The sequence below is a fragment of the Chrysemys picta genome, chromosome 3, assembly GCF_011386835.1.
Source record: "Chrysemys picta bellii isolate R12L10 chromosome 3, ASM1138683v2, whole genome shotgun sequence".
NCBI lineage: Eukaryota > Metazoa > Chordata > Testudines > Emydidae > Chrysemys > Chrysemys picta.
The window spans coordinates 101,362,428-101,384,508 of NC_088793.1; positions in this window are offsets into that span (position 1 = coordinate 101,362,428).

A 22,081-nucleotide genomic window follows, 5' to 3' on the forward strand; every position below is an offset into this window, starting at 1 on the left:
AAGCTCGGCCTACAGAAGCTATGAAGTATGCAACCGCCCCAGTTATTTTGTTTAATACTACTATAAGTATGTAGCTACAGACTTTATTAATGACGTCTGTTATGAAATAGCCTAGCTAGACCACAAGAGGCAAAAGAGATACTGGTTTGGTTTCAGTAAAGACCACCGTTTGCATACGCAGGCAGACTGAAACCCGATTATACAAAATCTCACTTTTCCTGCATTAGCTTGGCTGTAAGACTGTGATTTATATGGGCTTCCAGCTGCCTTGTGTCTCTGCAGCTAGTTAACAATCATACACACAGGCGTACACCTCAGATTAAACCCTTACAAAAGCTGCTTGCTGAGGTCTGAGATGACGTTGAGGGAGTAAAATCTTTCTAATGCTTAAATTCTCCTGTTGATTCAGAACATTCAGAAGCTCATTAGCTTGAGCTGTTTGTTTGATAGAAAGTGTCAGTTCACAACAGGAAATCTAGCACATCAAATGCGAGGAGCATCTGTCTCCATCTAGTGTTCATTATTCTGCATTCACATGCAGCTGTCCTACATAATGTGCAAGTCAATTTTCTGAACAGAGAAGAGGGAGGACAGGGCACGCTTTTCCACTATAATTACCCTCAAATTCTAACAGCTAGCTTGTGAGACTTCAGGAGAAGTGCACATTTACCGTGTTCACAGATAACTGACATTTAGATCCTGTTAATGTGCTAACCAAAGCCAGGAAATTCAGAAGGAAAGCTGATAATTTCTTTAACTTGTGCTGAGGTGGGAACAAGTGGCGTGAGTCACACAAAGTGTTTGGATTCACTCAGTGTGTACAGGTTTCTCTTGGTTTGTGCATGTGACCTTAATTTCAACACTTCTTTTTCTCTTTTAACTCTGAGCATTTTTCAGCTTCAGAACAGAAATTTTTAACAAAGTGAAAGTGTCATGGAAGTATGTGAGAACAACATGATAAGTAAATAAATAATCATCATCACTTCAGTAGATTCTTCCACCAGTAGCTCCCAAATTACTTCAAAAGTCAATTAATTGAGCCTCACTATGCTCCTGCCAGGCAGGGAAGTATTAGCCCATTTTGCAGCTGGGAGAAGTTGGGGGAGAGAGATTTTAGGTGACCTGACCAAGTTCATGCAGGAAGTCTGTAGAGGAGTTGAGGATCAAGTATTTCCAAAGCAATCCTCCACCTCACTGGTCCGATTCCCCATCTCCTTGCACTTTGCATGGTCATCTACAGCTACTTTCCACTAGCATCAAAGACAATGCAAGGTCCAGGGCAATGATGAATTGGGGCCTATGGTAGCAGGTTTTTAAATGGGAATTCATTGCTTCTGTTTGCTAGCTGAGAGAGAACATGTGACCTCACGTTGGGTACTCAGCACTTTGCTGGATCAAGCTCATATCGTATGTTTTATCCAGAGAGCTAAGTAGTGCTATCTCCATTTCACAAATGCAGAAATCAAGGCAGAGAGGTGAAGTGCTTTGTCCAGGTCATCCGGTAGCTCAATGGAAATAATACTCCAGAACTCTCAGGCCAGAGTCCTGTGCACTGGACCACACTGCCTCCCAAAAGGTGATACAAATATTGCTGCCTCTTATTGGTTCCTTAGTGCCTCACAAATAATGGCCTCCTTTTGTGCCCCTTCTCCCCACAGCTGAGGGGATGGGGCGCTACATCAGAGAAGAGAATTTCTGCCACAACACCACCTCCTACCATAAAGAACAGAATCTTCCTGAAAGCCCCAAGCCAGTTCAGGAATGCAGCTTGTTGCTCTGATCCTCACGTGCCTGCAGCTGCAGTTCTTCATTTCCACCTGCCTTTCTCCCAGTTGCTGGGATGAATATATTCCCTGATAAGATGGTTATCTATATAAGGGCACACTGAAAACCAAGTAAGGCACACACTACTATTTAAGAACTGCACCAGATGACAAGTTAATGAAATTTCTTCCACCTGAAAATGAGACTGGAGCAATGTGTAAGAGGAAAGGCCTAGAGGCTGCTGGCAGTTTCCTTAACTTAGAGGAACCCGTAACCTGCTCTATTTTCTGGCTGTGGTGTAAGTCAAAAAATGCCAAAAGGCCACTCTAGGTGTCTGTGTTGACAAAAAAGACCCATTCTTCATCAGCCTCCCCCACAAAAGGTCCTGCACCAGATGGCACAGTGTGTGCTATGGTGGTTTGTAGTCCCATTCATCACAACAGGATTGGGAACTGCCTGAACCTAAGATAGCTCACTGGCAAGATTATAAGGAAATATTTCACCATATGGAAGGTGTAATTTGACCACAGTGCACCCCAGGATTGAGCCCACTTTGCACAGGTGTAAATGACCTACACAAGGTGCAAAGTGATGGCAAATCAGGCCCCTCCACTCTTGCCCTATCTTGCATGACACCCTAAATATTAGCTACATATATTTACAAATATTTTTTAACACACACATAATTGTAGAATAGATGTACGAAGATGGAACCTACAGGATATGTGCAGAGGAGAGTTATGCAAATAAACCATTTTTTGTGTGCAATGGGCGAACCAAAAAAGTCAAAGTTCTGTTACTTTTTTTAAAAAAAGATAAAATTCAAGTAAAATTCAAAATAAGTCATTTTGAATGAAGAAGTTCAAATATTGAAAGGAAATGTTTAGACTTTTTGGATTTGGGTTTTTTTTTTACTGAAATAATTTGGCAAGCTGAACACAAATTTGCAAACTGTTTGGATCAATCTGCATCTGCATTTTTCAGTGAAGAAGAGTTTCATCTGAAAAATGTAGCCCGGCTCCAGTGTCTCCAAAACTTTCACTACACTCAGTCACACACATACTTTGTCATCCATGGCTATGCTGGGACCTGCCTTTCTGGTTTGTTTATAAAATAGAAAGTGTTAAAGTTATAATTGGCTAAGCAAACCAAGGTCCTTCACTCAACTTGATGTCCTGTCTCTGTTTCTTTGTAACATGATAACTTTTCAATATCACATCCAGTCGATTCTAAAATGTTCTAGGCATCAATTGGCAGAACCCTATTGATTTTGGTGAGAACTGGAAAACCAGAAGGAAGAAATGGGCGTCACATGGAGCACCTTATATATGGTCAGAGACCCAGCAGCTTCAACCACCTCTGTAATTGTCTATAGGTCAAAAAAGCCGTTGATGGCAGCCATCAACACCTTCCAGCATCACAGTGCTCCCCCCCATCTCAGCTCCGCCTATCCACCCAATGCTGTTTTAAATGTTGACACCCTGACTCATCTCCTAGGCAGAAAGAAAAGAAATAAGTGTGGTTGGTAAAGGGGGGTGGGGATACACACAGAGCCCCTAGCATGGGGAGAATGCGGGACCATAGCATGTAAGGAGAAGGGGAAAAGGAGGGGGCAGAGAGGGTGGGGCTGAGGGTGGATGTTACAGGGGTTCCCTGAAATAGAGGGGGATGGAAGGGTGGCACACAGGGGACATAGAGAAATGCAAGGAGCCCCTGCTCTGTGTAATGAGCTCAGCCTACAGAAGCAACAAAGCATGAGACCCTCTAGAAAATAATATTATTTTAGGTGCCCTGATTCATAAGTGGTCTCGGAAGAATTAAATTAGATTGTTATCGGTAAATGTGGATTTCACCTAGGGTTGCCAACCCTTCCGGTTTTGCCAGGAGTCTTCCGGAATCGGGCTCTATCTCCCGGAGGCTACTGCAGCCAAACTGGGAGATTTGGGACGCTAGCAGTCGAGCAGGGCAGCGGGGCTAAGGCAGGCTTCCTGCCTGGCTGCCATCGTTCCATGCTGCTCCTGGAAGCTGATGGCATCGTCCCTGCCGCTCCAGGGGGTGGGAGGTGAGGGGGTCTCCGGGTGCTGCCCCACCCTGAGCACTGACTCTGCAGCTCCCATGGGCCGGGAATTGCGGCCAATGGGAGCTGCAGGTGCCATGCCTGTGGGCAAGGGCAGTGCACAGAGCTCCCTGCCTCTCCCCTCCTCCCCCACCTAGGTGCCGCTGCTAGAGGGATATGCCGGTCACTTTCGGGAGCCGCCCAAGGTAATCACTGCTTCTCTCACCCCCTCCTGCACCCAAACTTCTTCCCAAAGCCCAGCCCCCTGCACCTCCTCCCCCCACCTAAATTTCCTCCCAGAGCCCGCACCTCCTTCTGCACCCCAACGACCTGCCCCAGGCTCAGCCTGGAGCCACCTCCTACACTCTGAACCCCTCGGCCTCACCCCCTAGCCCAAAACCCACACCCCCATCCTGCACCTCAATGCCCTGCCCCAGCCCAGTGAAGGTGAGTGAGGGTGGGGGAGAGCAAGTGATGGAGGGAGGGAGGCTGGAGTGAGCAGGGAGGGGGGGGTGGGCAGAGGGGCGGTGCCTTGGGGAAGGGGCAGGGCAGGGCAAGGTGTTTGTGTTTGTGCGATAAGACAGTTAGCAACCCTAATTTCACCAGACATACACACACACACAGTCAAAGAGATATATCCATCAGTAATAAAATTTACAGATAGGCAAGGAAAGAAAAATGCTGCTTGAGAACTAATTAGGTTGTTTTCCAGGATATTTACTTTGCCTGGTTTGACGTGTGTTGTTGACAACGTGTTTTATCAGTTATAAAGCTTCAGCTTTCTTAACCTCAGCATCTGTCATTTAATAATTCTTGTCTGACCGCTATTGTCTGACCCCCCCAATGATTTCCTACAACTTTGAAAATTTTAATCTATAAAAATAAAAAAAACTGCTTAAAATAGACATTGATACTCATAGATTCCAAGGCCAGAAGGGCCCATTGTGATCGTGTAGTCTAGTCATTGAAATAATAAAAAAATAAAAATCCACTTCTGCCACGACTACTTACAGGCCTTTGCTTTTAACTACAGCCTGTCCTTGATCTGAATCACATAAATCAGTCTATCATACAGGTATTTTTGACGTTAAAGTAGACAGAAATGCTCAAAGGTGAAGGTATTGATGTAGAGTTGTGTGAAGTTCAGTATTTGTGGTTTAAAAGGATTCATGGAAAACCTTCCTTTGGTTTCAATTCATAAGGGTTCAAATTCCTGAGATTTACTTTGAGTTTAGGGTTTGAATGATCCACCAAAACTTGGCTGAAACACTTTCCCCTGGTTTAGGACTAGACTGTGTTGTCAGGTACAGCCCTGCACTAGGGGCGGTGCATAAACTGCACCGCCTTAAGAGTAGCCCTAAGAGACTTTGTTCTCTTGGGATTAGGGTTACTATATTTCAGGTTCCCCCCCCAAAAAAAAGACATGGCTGAAGGGGAAGGACCTGGAGGGGGTGGGGGAGGGGTACCTGGAGGAGGTACCTGCTGCAGGGGTACTCACTGGAGGTGGGAGGCAGTGTTGCTCCCTGTCACAGTGGCAGGGTGGCTGGTGCAAGCCCAGGACACAGAGACAGCTGTCAGGCAGTGCCTTCCTGCAGGACTCCCTCCCCTGGGCTGGGAGCCAGGGCCTGGGTGGGCAGGATTTGACATCTGTGGCTTGCAGGAGAATGGACCAATCAGCTGTGGATGCAGGGGAAAGACCAATCGGGAAGTGGACCCATCGGGGCTTTTTCTCAACTGCAGGAGGCTCAAAAAAGAGGCTATGTCCAGGAAAACCCAAACTATGGTAACCCTACTTGAGGCACAATACCCCTTTGCTCTGGGAGTTGAAGGCGATGCAACATTAACAAGCCCTTTAATGAACTAGGCTAAATTTAGACTTTATGACAAAACTAGATGAGTGTTTCATACTTCTGCATTTCATAACAGTTTCATGCAGTTCTGATAGTTCGTAATGGGCAGACCTCAGAAAGGAGTTCAGTTAGGTTACAAACCTCTTTGGTTTGGAAATGGACAAGCATTCTCATCAGAACTAGGTTTCCTGCAAATCTCTCAGTACTCTTCAGTTCCAGCCAGCCCAGAGATGGTGCAAGAAGAACCATTACAGTGTTTTGATTTCACGTCCCTGTCTGGAAACAAAAAACACACACATATGCAGACATGATTTTTGTTTTTATCTGTGAGTTTACCAGATGTTTCCAAACCTCAAAATGTTTGAACTGTGGGCCAGTCATTATTTTATCTGAACTGGTTCACCGCCTGGGAGGCATTATTTACCTAATGGAATAATAATAGCTTTGTTGACTGGGTAAACACATACTTGGTGCTGTACTAGTAATTTAAAATGGATGTTGTGTTGAGGAAAGGTGCGGGATTGGCAGCTGTTAAATCCTTTATATACATGGAATAGTTACAGCACATGCATCAGCAATGCAAGATTCCTCATATAACCCTACTACTATGCCTCAAGTCTCTTCTGGGGGAGGGAGTACTTTTAGGGATCGGACATTAGTTCAGTTTCCACGGCTATTCAATTCTTAGGCTCTCTGCTAAGATTGCCAGGAATGCCACTTGTTGTGTCAGTGCTCTCAGCCTCACAAGTTTCTCTGAGACAACCACTCTGGGTGATTACAGGGGCAGAGACAAGAGACCCTGAAATTTACATCCCAGCTCCCTGTAGTGGAGGGAGAATCTGCAGGAGGCAGAGCTCAAAGATGAGCTAGGAAATGGGCAAGTTAGCTTTGGGAAACTTAGAAATCAGAGGGTCTCAGACTCCCATGCTCCTCCCCCGGCAATATTGTAAATCTGAGTATTGTAGTTCCTTGTTGTGTACTTTTGCCACTTCATCTCATTCTAGGTTAATTGCAGGTTGACAAGTTTCATTTGGGTAAGCTGAAGCCATTTTGAGTTAAACCAGTAAAATTCTGGTTTTTGCAATTATGTAAATTTGGAACCAAAAAATTGCCCTGGTTTACCTTGTATTTTAAGATTCAAGCAGAAATAATGCAAAGTTATGAACCCTGAAAAAGGGGGTTGTAGGGTTGTAAATTCTGTTCATCTGCAATTATGCAATAAGTCACTAATTTACTTAAACTGTATATTATCTATTTTAAAAGCAAAATTCTCCCTTTGAATACATGCAACTCCCACTAAAAGGTAGCTGTGATATTTCAGGGCAGAATTTGGCCCTAGAGAAATGGTTATGAAATAGTGACTGGAAAGATTGATGATCTATGGGAATTTTACCCAGGTCTGTGAAAACCTCTGGGCTCCTTTCCCCACAATAATGAGTCCCAGGTAGAAAACAAAATCTCATATGCCAGAGCCAACATGTCCTGAACTCATGGTTCAGTGTCCCCTGACTTTGATTCAAGCCCATTGGACAGAGGGTTAAACCACTGCACAATGCTGGCAAATTGCATTGGAAACTACCTCTCATTGACTGGCAAATATCAGTTTGTGCTGTGAAAGAAGGCTTGAATATTTATGGACTATTCACCAAGTTAGATTGATAAGAAATTGGATACAGAAAAGCATCTGTGTAGACACCCCATAACATTGGTGCTACAGCAGTGAGAGCAGCTGCCTGCAGCATTAGCACTCTCATATACACATGGGCACTTCATACAGAGATATTCTTCAGAAGCCTGAGGACCTCGATGCTATGGTGAGAACACTTTGTGGCAAAGAGCAGAGACAATATCTCAGGGAATCCAGAGAAATCAAAGGCACTCTTAGTAGTCTGGAGAAGAGAAGGCTGAGGGGAGACATGATAACAGTTGTCAAGTGTGTAAAAGGTTGTTATAAGGAGGAGGGTGAAAAATTGTTCTTTTTGATCTCTGAGGATAGGACAAGAAACAATGGGCTTAAATTGTAGCAAGGGAGGTTTAGGTTGGACATTAGGGTAGTTAAGCACTGGAACAAACTGCCTAGGGAGGCTATGGAATCTCCATCATTGCAGGTTTTTAAGAACAGGTTGGACAAGGATAGTGTAGTTATTACATAGTCCTGCCTTGAATGCAGGGACTGGACTAGATGACTATTGAGATCCCTTGTCCTACGCTCAGGGCCAGCTCCAGGCACCAGCTTAACAAACAGGTGCTTGGGGCAGCCAAGGGAGAGGGGCGGCACCTGCAGCAATTCGGGGGCGGCAGATCCCTCACTCCCTCTAGGAGCGAAGGACCTGCCGCTGAACTGCCGCCGCCGATCGCGGCTTTTTTTTTTTTTTTGCTAGGGGTGACAGAAATGCTGGAGACCACCCTGCCTGCGCTTCTATGATTCTATGATCCTATGATCTGGACTAGATGCCTATTGAGATCCCAGTCCTACACTTCTATGATTCTATGATCTCAGATTTGTTGGCCAGTTCTCCTCTCCCACAGATCAGTGGGGCAAGGGAGAAATACTAGCCAAGAAGCAAATCTAATCTTATAGGTGCCTGGCTTTCAGTGACATAGCATATGCAGAGTTAGAGTGCTTGGCCTTACACTGAGCAAAGTCAAAGGGTTTCACACAAGCTGCAGAAACCAGTGGGCTATTATAGGGTTCCGTAGTGGAGAGCCATCCTGCCAGTATACTCTTTGGAAAACCTTGAAACTAAGGGCATTTTATTCCCAGTGGCCCTAGGTCACTTCACACACACAAATCCTCAGCATGATTCACCATGGCTACAAAACACTTTTCAGATAAATTCCTTTAAATTGTCATCCCTCAAGATTGCCCCTGATTTGTCCATGGCAGGCGCCACCAAATTATTCTGAGGAGAATGGAAGGAATAGAAAAGAACATACCAAACAAAAGAATGGTGCTTTCCATCACTTTAGATAGAGTCAGGGTGGCTTTCGAAAGACTGCCATCGCACCTTCACAGAACAGGAGAGCAAGGATCATACTGGCTGATCTGCATGGTAGATTTCCCACTACCTAAAAATCACTGTTCTTGGAAGTTCTGCAACAGACTCCAAGTCAGAGAAGACCACCTTCGCCATCCTTCAAATGCTTTGGGGAAAGGTCAGATCTTTCTCCAAGCACCTTCTAATCTATCTAGAGACTTGTATATGGTCTCGCTCATTATGGTGCCTCACAAACACTAATCAACTCACACTCACAACATCCCCATTTTGCAGATGGGAACTGAGGCACAGAGAGACTAAGTGACTCATCCAAGGTCACACAGTAATCATTTGGCAGAGCTGGGAACTGAATTCAGATTTTCCAAGTCCTAGCCCAAAGCTGAAACACAGACCATTGTCTGCAGTAGATAAGCATTTTGCTTCAGAAAAATTGCTATTATCTTCCATAGCCAAGTGTCTTAACTCATTTTACCTTGTGAAGAAGCTAAACAGATCGCAACGCTATAGGGGCTACAGTAACCAGAAGCATAAAGTGGGTGAGGGCAGAATTGGCTGTGAGTTGGGAGTCAATTGGTCCTTTCTCAGCACACACTAAGAATGACACTACAGTGGAGGTGATATCCCTCCTGACAATGAGTCAGTGCCAAGCATGATCAGCTGTGCATAATGAGGCACAGAGAGCACCGAAGCCTTTGTGTGTCATGGTGACCTCCACGCAGGAAATCTGGCTAGTTGCTTTAATCTCCTTGAAACAGAGCCTCTGGGACCACTGTGATGCCAACATCAAATATCAATACCTAGTGTAGGATCTTGATTCTGGCTCTTTTAAGGATTAAAGCTCTCAGGATTTCTAATTGAAGCCCATTCTGGATTTAGCAGAAGTATCAGAAAAGGCCATGAGGGGCTTTAGGGGCTTTTCCCCTCCTCCCAGAACATGATATCTCCTAGTCACATATGTGAACTTACTCACAGCTCTTGGCCTCAGCTGTATCATCTGTTTTCCCCCTAAACAAATCAAGACTTTGAGCCTGATCCTGACACATGCTGAGCACCTTCAAACTACCAGCAAAACAACACAGGAGCGGAGTGCTCAGCACCTTGCAAGGTTGGGTTGTAATATTGTTATAGATCCCAGAGATGGGATCCTTTTTTCACAATGATAAGTCTGAGAATACTCCATAGCCTTTAATAGCAAGAGATTGCCTCATGCGAAACCTGACTTGACCTTGTAACAATTCATTTGGAAAATGTGCAGCATTGGGAGAGGAGCCAATTTCCCCCATAATTTATGTGTGTCTTTGAAACAAACATAACATCTCTGCAACCGTGGGAACATGTGTGAATAGGATCATCTTTCCAGGAAGGCATAGAGCGCATGGTTCAATGGAACAGAGTTCTGAGAGGGCACTTACCTTTCATTCTTGCAAACTGGAAAAAAATTCCACATCATTGTTTGAATGCTATTATACTAAAGAAATGTTCTGGCACATTTTCACTCATAAGGTTCCCTTCTGCCCAACCCCCATGCTTCATTAGAAAACACTGAGCTTGTGATGCCAACAGATTGTTTGTGGGAAGCTTTAACAGAAAAATATAACTGACGTAAAAACACCCTCCCCCCTTTTAATCAGTTTCTCATGCCAAAGATTACCCGTGATCCTGTCATGTGCAACATAATCAAACAGTTATAATCAAATCCTAGCCAGGGCACTAACTCAAATGGAGTTAATTATTTTCCCATTAATTACCCTAAACTTATTTTTTCCCATTGAGCACTGATGGAATAAGCAGGAATTCGGTCAGTTTATTGCTCACTTGTCTTCAGGAGCCCAGTGAAACGGATAGCGGCAATCTTGGCAATGGAACACAAAACAGTGGCAAATGGGAAACACAAGTGGAGAATGGACTTCAGGTCTCATGCTCGCAGGTGCGAAGCTTGCCTGTCCCCTCCCTGCACAGGTCTTAGCTTCTAAGGATTCACAAATGCTACACCTCTGAAAAGATCTGAATGGTTTGGTACCCTGTCACCACATGAAGGATTTTTGACAGAAGTTTTGCATAGTTGCACCCCTGCTTCTTACAGTGTCCCCTCTATGCCTTGCAGCAGAGAGCCTTGACTCACAGGCTGGACCCTGCACCATTAAAGTCAAAAAGAAGCTTTCCAATGACTTCAGTGAGCTTTGGATCAAGCCCTCAGAGTGCTCTCCCACAATCTGGTTCCCTTCAGCATGGCAGAAGCATAGCAGTTGTGTAGTAATTAGGACCTTCCGTGCGTATGGCATTGGCAGAGACAAGTTTTGGACCTAAGGCAGGAATACTCTAAAACTGGAGAATAACTTTGCATTTAACTCAGATTTTAAAAACATTCAACATATCCAATACTGAGGATTATTTTATTCCATTTTAGTGTTAAGGCTCCGTGTTTGTCATGGAGGTCACAGAACTCACGGATTCTGTGACTTCCCATGACTGGCTGCTGCTGGGGCAGTCTCGGGTCCCCCTACCCTCCATAATACCTTTATGAGAAAGCCTTTTAGAAATTAGTGAAAAATAATAACCTTTCTATAGAATTTTTAAACTGTTCTCTAGAATTTAATAGAGAATTATATAGATCCTATAGAATGTCTATAGAATGCTATTCAATTCTATAGGCATTTCCCCAATGGGCATTTCCCCATTTTTCTCTGTCTTTTCCACTACCATGATATCTGGCTGAACTAGTAACTTGCACAGATCAGGTGGCTTGATCTTCTGGAATTCAATATCTTTTATAGCATGAACCTGGGTCTGGTTTACGCACTGTGAGGCTAAATACATGATTATATGACAGCTAACCACATTCCTCACCACATTATCAAACTAGAATCCCCACCTTTTTTTACTTAGGACTTTTTATCAGCCATTTTGTGGATCTCAGACTAAAGAACCACTGAAATGAACCAAACCCACTACTAAAGCCCTTTGAAGATTTTTTATCTCTAGCCTTTTCCGGCATGTAAAACTCTGTTTATCCAGTCTTGGATTAAATGTTAACAAAAATGGAAAGGTAGAGGTCTGGAACCCCAAACAACTATAACTTTGCCCCTGCATAACCATCCATGCTCTACCCCAAATCATAAAACAAACTTACATCAATCTGCACACTAAGTCTGACATGAGCCACATATCCTCTTTAGGCTGAATGTTATTTATTAGGGTAGTATACACACCATGCACTTACCAAACAAATGTCCTTGTACAATCACAGACTATCATCCAACTCATCTTCATTGAGAAAACAACAACTCTAGCATTCTTACCTCTCACACTTCACATCCACCTCCATCCCACCTTCCCAGTATAGTTCCTTCACTGGGAAGTTCATAACTGTTTTAACCCATTACTGTCACCACAGTCAAAATTCTTGCATCTTAAATACTTAGGGTTTGACTAGTTATGCCCAGAGACATATCACAATGGATGTGGTTAAAGGTGTCTGTAGCGTCAGGCTTCATTAAGTCCATACTATATGTGACCTTCCAAAGTATATACAGTGTGGAAGGTCCTTAGCATTCATGGCCAAACTGTCAAGATAGACAGGAACCAATATGCCACATAACATGCAGGTTGTGGACATAAGGTTGTGGGAATACTGGTACAGAGATTTTTTTTTAAAAAGGACAACATTGTTTACATGTTATAAAATGTCCCTATTTATCATAACTAGGGGCATTTTCAATTACTCAGCACCAAACCCCTCAACCATACCTTGAATACTGTGTGCAGTTCTGGTCACTTCATCTCAAGAAAGATATATTAGAATTGGAAAAGGTACAGAGAAGGGCAACAAAAATGATTAGAGGTATGGAACAGCTTCTATATGAGGAGAGATTAAAAAGGCTGGGACTGTTCAGATTAGAAAAGAGACGATTAAGGGGGTGGGATATGATAGAGGTCTATAAAATCATTATTGATGTGGAGAAAGTGAATAGGGAAGTGTTATTTACCACTTCACATAAAAAGAATAAGTGGACACCCAATGAAATTAATAGGCAACAGGTTTAAAACTAACATAAGGATGTACTTCTTCACACAATGCACAGTCGAATTACCAGGGAATGTTGTGAAGGCAGGGGTGAAAGTAACATTAAGCACTTACCATTCCGGGGGCCTTGGGCAGAAGGGGCAGGGCTGGGGGGTCAGCTTCCCCCAGCCAGCCCATCCCCGCTGCCTGGCCCATGCCGCCCGGGGCCCTTTTAATTTTACCTTTATCAAGAAGTTCAAAGTTCTAAAGTCTAATTTTAAGTTTTAAAGAGTCTAATACACACTTTTATTAGTGCTCCCAGAGTACAAGGCAGTTTAATCACCAGGAATAAATGGTGGATTCATTAATTGCAGGCTCACCATCATTAATGATGGGATCACCATCAGAGAGAGCAATACTGGTTCATGTTCTGACCATATTATCCATCATTTTCCAATTACACTGCTCTACAGCCAAAATGCTTCTGAAATAAATGTAGTCAAACTTTACTAATTCTGGGTCACTGAGAACAAAAATGATGCTTAAAATTGTTGATTGGCTCTAGTTTTCAAGATATGCTATTGGGTCAGTATATGCGACCCTTGACTTGGGAATGGCGGAGGATAAGTGAGTTATAAAGGGAAGGGATCTCAATTTAAACCAGAAATGACTAAAATACATCTTGGACTGGATCTATGAATAAATCTATGACTGGGTTTGGACAGTACTTGCTTTTTAGGCAAAACAATGAATGATGCAATCTGAAGCTGGTATTGCGTCATACATGATATGAATTGCATCATGTTATTCCTAGAAGTCATGGCTGATGCAATCATAACGAAGCTTACGTCACTCTGCTGAACAAATTGCCCTATATCAGCTCTAGAAATCATACAGTGTCATGCTCTCTTATTTGTCAGTGTTTGATTTTGCAAAGGGACACATTTCTGTTTAGCCAAAGTGAGCAGAGATGCCTCGTACTTGTGTGAACAATGCAGATAACTTCTGCTATGTTTGTGGTGAAGTGACTTTTGCATCACAAAAGTGCAGTATAACCACTATGGTTAAGAAAGCCTATCACCTTTATTTTGGCTGCAAAATTGGAGATCAGGACAAGAGGTGGGCCCCACACATATGCTGCAACACCTGTGCAACAAATCTTCGCCAGTGGTTGAACAGGAAAAGGAAATCTATGCCTTTTGCAGTGCCAATGATTTGGAGAGAGCCAACAGATCATACCAGCAATTCTTACTTCTGCATGGTGCCTCCAGTTGGGAAAGGTGTGTCAAAGAAGAAAAAGTGGACTGTGCATTATCCAAACATTCCATCAGCTATACGCCCAGTACCCCACAGAGAAGGACTGCCAGTTCCTGATGCACCAGAATCATTCTCACTTGAGTCAGACGAGGAAGAGGAAGAGGATGAAACTTCTGGTCCTGAACCATCAATGTCACAGGACCCACATTTTCTCCCATCCTCCTCCTCTGAACCACTCCTCATAACACAAGGTGAACTGAATGACCTTGTCAGGGATTTGGAACTACCCAAGAGTAAGGCAGAGCTGTTGGGTTCCAGACTACAGCAGTGGAATCTCCTGGCAGGTGATGTTAGGGTTTCCATGTTTCGTGACCGTCAAAAGGATCTTGTCCCATTCTTCTTCATGGAAGGTGATATTGTAGCCTGCAACAACATCGATGGTGTGATGGCAGCCCTCAACATCGTTCACGATCCAGATGAGTGGAGACTGTTCATTGATTCATCGAAGACCAGTCTTAAAGCTGTTTTACTGCATAATGGCAATGTTTTGCCATCAATTCCAGTTGGTTATGCAGTCCATATGAAGGAACCTATGACAACATGAAACAACTTTTGAGGTGCATAAATGATGACCAACATCAGTGGCAACTTTGTGGCGATTTGAAGGTTGTTGCTCTCTTGCTTGGTCTGCAGACTGGATACACAAAGTACTGCTGTTTTCTCTGCGAATGGGATAGTCGTGCAAGAGATTCCCACTACATCAAGAAAGATTGGCCACTCCGACAGTCATTGGAGCCTGGGAGGAAAAGTGTTCAGCATCCACCACTTGTTGAATCAAGGAAGATTTTGTTACCACCCTTACACATCAAACTGGGTCTGATGAAGAACTTTGTCAAGGCCATTGACAAAACACAAGCAGCTTTCAAGTACCTCCGTGGAAAATTTCCAAGGTTAAGTGAAGCTAAGATAAAGGAAGGTGTCTTTGTCGGTCCTCAGATTCGTGAACTTCTTCGAGATGATGCATTTGACCATGCACTGCGTGGCAAGGAAAAGATGGCATGGAAAGCCTTCCAGTTAGTGGCAATAAATTTTCTCGGAAACAATAAGGCAGACAACTACAGGTTGTTGGTGGAAAACCTCCTCAAGGCATACAAAAGCCTTGGTTGCAACATGTCACTAAAGATACATTTTTTGCACTCTCATCTAGATTTTTTTCCACTGAACTGCGGAGCAGTGAGCAACAAGCACGGCGAGCAATTTCACCAGGACATTGCAACAATGGAGAAACGCTATCAGGGCAAATAGAGCCCAACAATGCTTGCAGACTATTGCTGGACAGTGACAAGAGATGTTCCATTTAATGAATACAAGAGACAAGCCAAGAAGCGCCGAGTAGACACTGAATAGGACTAAACTATGTACATAATAGTTTTTTGCCTTTTGTTTCATAATAAATTTTATTTATATAACCCTTTTGCTGATTTTTAAAGTGTTACATAAACAGGACAGGTGAAATATTAGCATGTAAAGCAACCATAAACACATGAAAAGACCTAGGTTTACAATTTATGATTAAAAGTCTACTATCAACACAATATACATAGACATAAAATGTAAAAACTTAAATATCTTAGAAACAGTAGCCAATCAGTTGTTTTAATTGTCATATTTGACTTCAGCACATCAAAATACATAATAAATAGCACATTTTATCTCTGAAGCAGACAACTTCTCAAAAATTGTAGACCAGTGTTAGTTGCAAAAGGAATGGGGGATGAAAATCAAGTCAAAGCACATGTAGTAGGGGAAATCAGTGAAATCTTTGTTTACCGTTCTCCAGCTCTCTCTAAGACCATGTAAATGAGTCTGTTTAACTGAAAAGTGACAAAAAAGCATAAATATATGTATCCTAGTGAAAGATCCTGTACTGGCAGCAGGCGGGACTATATAAACTGATGTGGCTTTTCCATCTCTAACTTACATGAGCCTAAGACATCAGACTCATGTGTGCCTTATGGGGTAATGCTGTATGTGAGGGATCTAAATCCTAGTTGCAACTTCTCAACCACACCAGCAACATAGACAAAGTTATTGACCCCTGCTCTGTATGGCAAGTGCATTCTGGGGTGAAAGGGGGGGAGAGGAGGAGGAAAGGAGAGGATGAAGGGAGACTCTACTTCCCATTCTCATCTGCACAGGAAACAGCCAAAATGCAGCTGCTTCTGCTTTGTAAACAGAAGTGTGCTCCTGTTGGGAGAAGTACTGCTGGCGACATTGTGGTGCGGGACATAGCAGTGTACAGACATAGCAAGTACCATTCCTGACTATTCTTCCTTCAGGGTCTCCTGGAGGTATTTCACCTTATACAGGCACAACACCTCCCTCCATTGCTGCCCAGTGCTATAGTCCCCAACCTGTCGCACTCCATTGACTTTAAGGCACAAACTACCTATGAAACATCAGATGGAAAGGTATCATGCAAAGTACGTAAGTGCATGTGGGAACCATATGTAAATGATATTACAGCAATACCTTCCACCAGTTCCTTGAAACCCACAGGAAAAAAGAGGTACTTGTTGCAATTCTGCCATTTTTGTCCTAAAGGGGTATGTATTATGGACTGGAATGTGGGACTAATGGTCAGAGCAGGTATCCAGGATGGGCAACAAAGCCAAGGGTCAGCACCAGAGTCAATTGCCAAGTACCAGAGCCAGGAATCAAAGCTGAGGGTCAGAGCCAGGATCAGAGACCAAATGGCAGAGCCAAGGGTCAAGCCAGGGTCAGAGCTAGGACTGGTAACTGACAGAAGCACGGCATAAGGACAAGCACCAGAAAAGAGACAAGGATCAGGCACAGAGAAGGAACATGGTGGAGACAGCAAAGACAGGACTGAGGCAGGAGCCAGAACAAGCAGTCATTTCAGGAAGTAACATAGTTGCTCAGACAGCTTCCTGTGCATCCTTTTGGCTTAAATAGTGTGGTTGGACCAATCAGTGCACCAGGCCCTCCTCCAGCCAGGGTTCCTATGGATGGTGCATTGGCTGAAGCTACAGTACTACTAGCTTCTTAGTCCACCAGGTTTCAGTAGACAGCGGGTAGAGGCCAGGATGCAACAGCCATCTTGTCACTCACAGGGCTAAGTTCAAGACCTGAGACATCACAGTATTCATATCATCTAAGTTTTACATTTTGCTTATCATCTTTAATCCAAAAACAACACAATTGATAAACAAATATTTAGCCAAAAAAAATCACATCAGGGAATACATAAGCATGTACTTTGCATGATTCATGTTCATTCTGTATATTGCTAATGTGGTTACTATATTGCAAAAGAAATAGTCACATTTCACATATCTAATATTATACACACCATGACTGATGTGGTTCTTATGTTGTTCACAAGATGTTTATGATGTCTTGATGTGGTTACTGTATCACTGATGTGGTCTACCTGAAATTTATGAAAGTTCTTCATTTGTTTTTGTTCAGGGAGGAATCCATTTGGAGAACCTTTTAACCCGGAGTACTATATATTCACCAGTACTGGGAGTTCCTAATGATATCCCTGCATATTAACAACAGTTAGCAAAACCCAGAAATATTTTGAAAAATGTCTGTCCTTGAAGAAAAACTAAATCCCAGCATGTCCATTGGGGTTATTTTATTAGATAACCATTGCATTCTCAAAAGGGCTCTGGGACCACCCATATGCATACTGAAACATACAATTAAATCTGCGTGAGTCACGTGGGAATACACTGACTCACGCAGATGTGTATCTTTCAGCCTCCCTTTGGGCTGGAAAGCAGCCTACCTGAATGCATGCCCATCTTTATTTTTGAGGGGAAGATGAGTTAAAACCAAAACTTTGAAAAAATATGGTACAATCAGAGCAAATTTAAAAGAGCCATTTCTTTGCCCATTGATAAAGTGATTTCTGAATTCTCACAAAGAAAACTTCTGTTGGACTGAAAAACACTGAGCAAAATCCATGTTATATGATACTGCAATTCCCTGGAGCAGAAAAAGGTGAAAGAAGTGTTTTCCTTGGTCACCTAAGAATGTTTGTGCAATGTGTTTTAACCACTTCATTAAAGACTCTTTTCGTCTGCTCCACACAAGTCAGTTGGAGCTGGTTTAAAGAAAGCACCACTGTTACAATATGTACATTTCTACTGTAGCATATAGCTAAACATGTTATGGTTATGTATTAATTTTCAATATCAAGGACAGGATACTTCAGTACATTTGGGAGAAAGTTGCCAGAAAGTGGGTTTAATCAGCCACTTGCAGATTCCCTCTGTGTGTCCCTTAAATCCAAAGGACCACAGGGCTGATAGTGCAGGTTCTGTATGAGTCCCACCCAGTCCCCCACATACAAGGGGGTGGCCAAGGCATCCCTAACTAGCCCGGGCAAACATTGGCTGCCAGAAAGACCCGAGGGTAGCTGTGGGCAGCTGGGTGTAAGGCAAGCCCAGACACTGCTCTGTTTTAGCACAGGGAGGCTGGCTGGTCCCCATTCAGTCCTGGGAACAGGAAACTTTAAGGTTTCTTATCCTCCAACCTTTCTGGGCCTGTGCAGTGTAGCGTAGCTGTAGGGTCCATGGCTGTGAGAAGAAGTGTTTGTGGCTATATACAGTGTACTTTCAGAACAGCTTCTGGTACAAAAACAATGCAAGATTGATAGGCTAAATCCTGCAACACACTTAAACACATACTTTGCTATAAGCACGAGTAGTCACATGCTTAAAATTGTGTGCATAATGCTCTGCAGACAGGCCAGAGTGCTTCACATCTTGGAGGACTGAGCCTTATGTATGAGTTAGTTTCTAAGGTGTGCTCATGTCAATTGCACTGGAAATGTAAAGCTTTGGGGAATATTCTGCCCTCAGAAGTGCCTGAGCACCTCACATTGGAATCAATCCAAAAACAGAATTTGGCTCCTTGTGTTTTCGCACAGACATAAAGCCCCAATTTTCTTAACTGTAAGAACATGAGATGCTCATATACTTACAATTAAGCACATTTAAGTGCTTTGCTGGACTGAATCTAAATGACTTAAAACATATTTTTGTGTATATGATGTAATATATCAGCTATAAGTTGAGAATTTTTATAGCCAAAATGCAGGAAGATGTTTATCCTTTTTCTTTGCCCCTTTTCGTTGAAAGAGCAAAACATACAGAAAATGAAGTCAGATTTGCACAAACGTTTGGTTGCATGTAGATCTTGGCATGGACAAGAGAACATACTTTATTTGAACTCTGTAGCCTTGATGAAGGATTTCATTACTTTTCCTATGTAATTATCAATATTTACCTATTACATCCTGAATACTCCTGTAGCTGTTAATTAAGATTGTGCAACCCACTGGGGATTAAGTGTATGTCCTGTATTTAGAAGGCTATAAATTCAATTTTTCTTTATCTAAAGATTTATATGAAGGATTTATGGAATGTAATTAGACAAACTGAAATGTGGCCAGGGCAAAGGAGATTAGAATAATGTATTCATTTCTCTATTTTTATTTAAATATATACAACTACTTAAAAGAGCACAGACACCAAGCAGTTAATGCCCCAAGGTTATGGATTATATAATCTTTTAGGATGGAAAGTAAGCAAACAGATACAGTATTTACAAGCCAAGAGTTCTTGAGCAATTCTTAGAGTTCATTACTTCCCGTATGGCTCAGAAAAATCAATCTTCTCTCCCCAGATTTTTCAGTTGTATGCTCTAGCTCCTAATCCAATAGATACCTGTCATACCGTCAACCCCAAATTCATTTGAAACCTGCTCCTGCTCCCACTGAAGTCAATGGCAGTTGTGCCATTGGTTCCATGGGAGCAGGAACAGGCCTTTAGGACTTCTTTCAGGAATTGTACATTTGTAACTAAAAGCAAATTAGGTAAATGGTTTAATTGTTCTAATTAGTTATTATTTAGATTCATTAATGCATTGTAATCTATATGTTTTTACAAGTGTACAATAGGACTATTAACAGCTGAAGGATTCATTAGGATCATAGAATCATAGAAGTTAGATATAAAAAAAGACACAGTCAATCACTGAGTCCATTTCTCTGAATATCCTGGATATAGGGCCTGACCTAAAGCCTACTGAAAGACTCCCATTGACTTCAATGGGCATAGGATCAGGTCATTAGCCACCCGCAGCACAAGCACATCATATATTAAAAAGATAAACTTGATCCTGGGCCAAGAGTAAATAACAAAGACCTCATTAACTGAGATTCTACACGTTTCTAAATTTTACTGCTGCCGCTCACTAAGTGGGAAAAAGAGCAAAATGCAAATGCTCTGTATTTTCAGTATACGACATATTTAACATACCCCTTCCGCCTCAGTAGAGTGTATGAAAATATAAGCAAATCTTTGTTAGACAGGCCCAGTTAATTCAACCGTATTCCTTTCTGAGATTTTCTTAAACAATAATCTTGGTGCTTTCCCTGGGAAATTCTGTCTCCAATATGCAAGTGAATGTTATTATTACTTATACAGCTATGAAAAGTGTACACAGCGCTTTGCAATCTTATAAAAAGGCAAGTTTTCTGCTTGGAAAAGATTGAAGTTTAACTTGGACCAATATGATACATAAAACAAGATCCAAATCCAGCAGAGCATTTAACTTTAAGCATGCGTAACTTTAAGCATGTGAGTAATCACTCACTTCGGCATGCCTAAATGCTCTACTGGACTGGGGCCTAACAATCCATGAGCAAGAACACTGGCCTAAATGGTTTCAGATCCTCCTACAGGACTAGAAGGAAAACCCTTTCATAACACTAACTCCCACCCTAGCCCCACATTCTTAGCCGGCCCCTATCACCTAGACATTCCCTGGATTGTCTAACCCACCCAGAGATACCAAGTACCCTACAAAAGCGAAGATCTTCCCCAGAAGCTGAGAATTGAGTCCCAGATAAAAGAAAAGGCCAGTTTGGCAGAAAAATACAATATCCCTCAGACAATTAAAAGTGTACTTAATGAAACTGTATGCAAATATAGTCCAATATATACAATTATACTATTTGCCCCTCCCCCATTTGAGGATACTGTCAGGTGTGAAAACAAGGAAAAAAGGCCTTTCTAATGTCTATTTTTACAACAGAGACCTCTCTAAGGCAAAAAAGGGACACCACAGCAGTTCCCAGGATTCACTGTACCTGAGGCAATTGGATCTTGATAAATCACTTGAGTTCTTGGTCGCTCCTGTTTGCATGGAAGTCTGCCCTTAGAGACCTGATACTGTACTCCCAATTATTAGTGAAAGGAGAGGCCGGTCTGGTGAAGATTCTTTTGTGAAAAATGTTAAAGACTTTGAGCACTATGGGACAGAAAGACAAGAAAGAGACATCCTTTTTTTACTTTACATATTCACGTGGTATGAAAAAAAACCCACCTTTGCTATAATACTATCTGGTATAAAATTCTCTTAGAAAGGCCTGTCCCTGAGGGACAGAGGGGGAACTGTTTTAACACAGTAGGTGCTCCCTTCCAGTGATGTAAACCAGGAACATTCACCTCCCTCTTCCCAAAAGAAAAATGCAATACATAAAGAGGGTGACCTCTCGAGGTCCCTTCCAGTCCTACTATTCTATAAGGAGAAACTAGAATAATAGTGAGGATCTACAGTCTTCCTCAACCCCCAGACAAGCCTGGATGTCTAGCCATCACTAGGCCCCAAAGTGTCTCTCCTTCTCATACTCATTATTTCTTTTTCCGCCTCTGTTACTAAAAGGTTATAGAATAAAAATATGATTATCTAGGTTGACTCTGGAAGGGGAGAGATCAGAGTTCCTCAGATGAAAAAGGCAAGCTCAAATTCAGATCCAGACTTGCTCATTTCACCTGGAATCCAAGAATGGGATACTGGAGCGCAGGGTTCATGCATAGAATTCTCTGCTATGGGACTTCTGTGAGCAAAGGATTTGCAGGATTAAGCCCTCTATTTGTTGAATTTCATAGTATCTAACTTCTGTTTGCAAACTCAAATGTGGCTGATTTGGGAGCTGCCACCAACTTGCACCAGAACAGTTCATCCAGCCCTACTGAACTCCCATTCATCCCACTTGATACTATGGCTTAAGCTCACATTCATAAATGTTGATCTAATTTTGGGGACGACA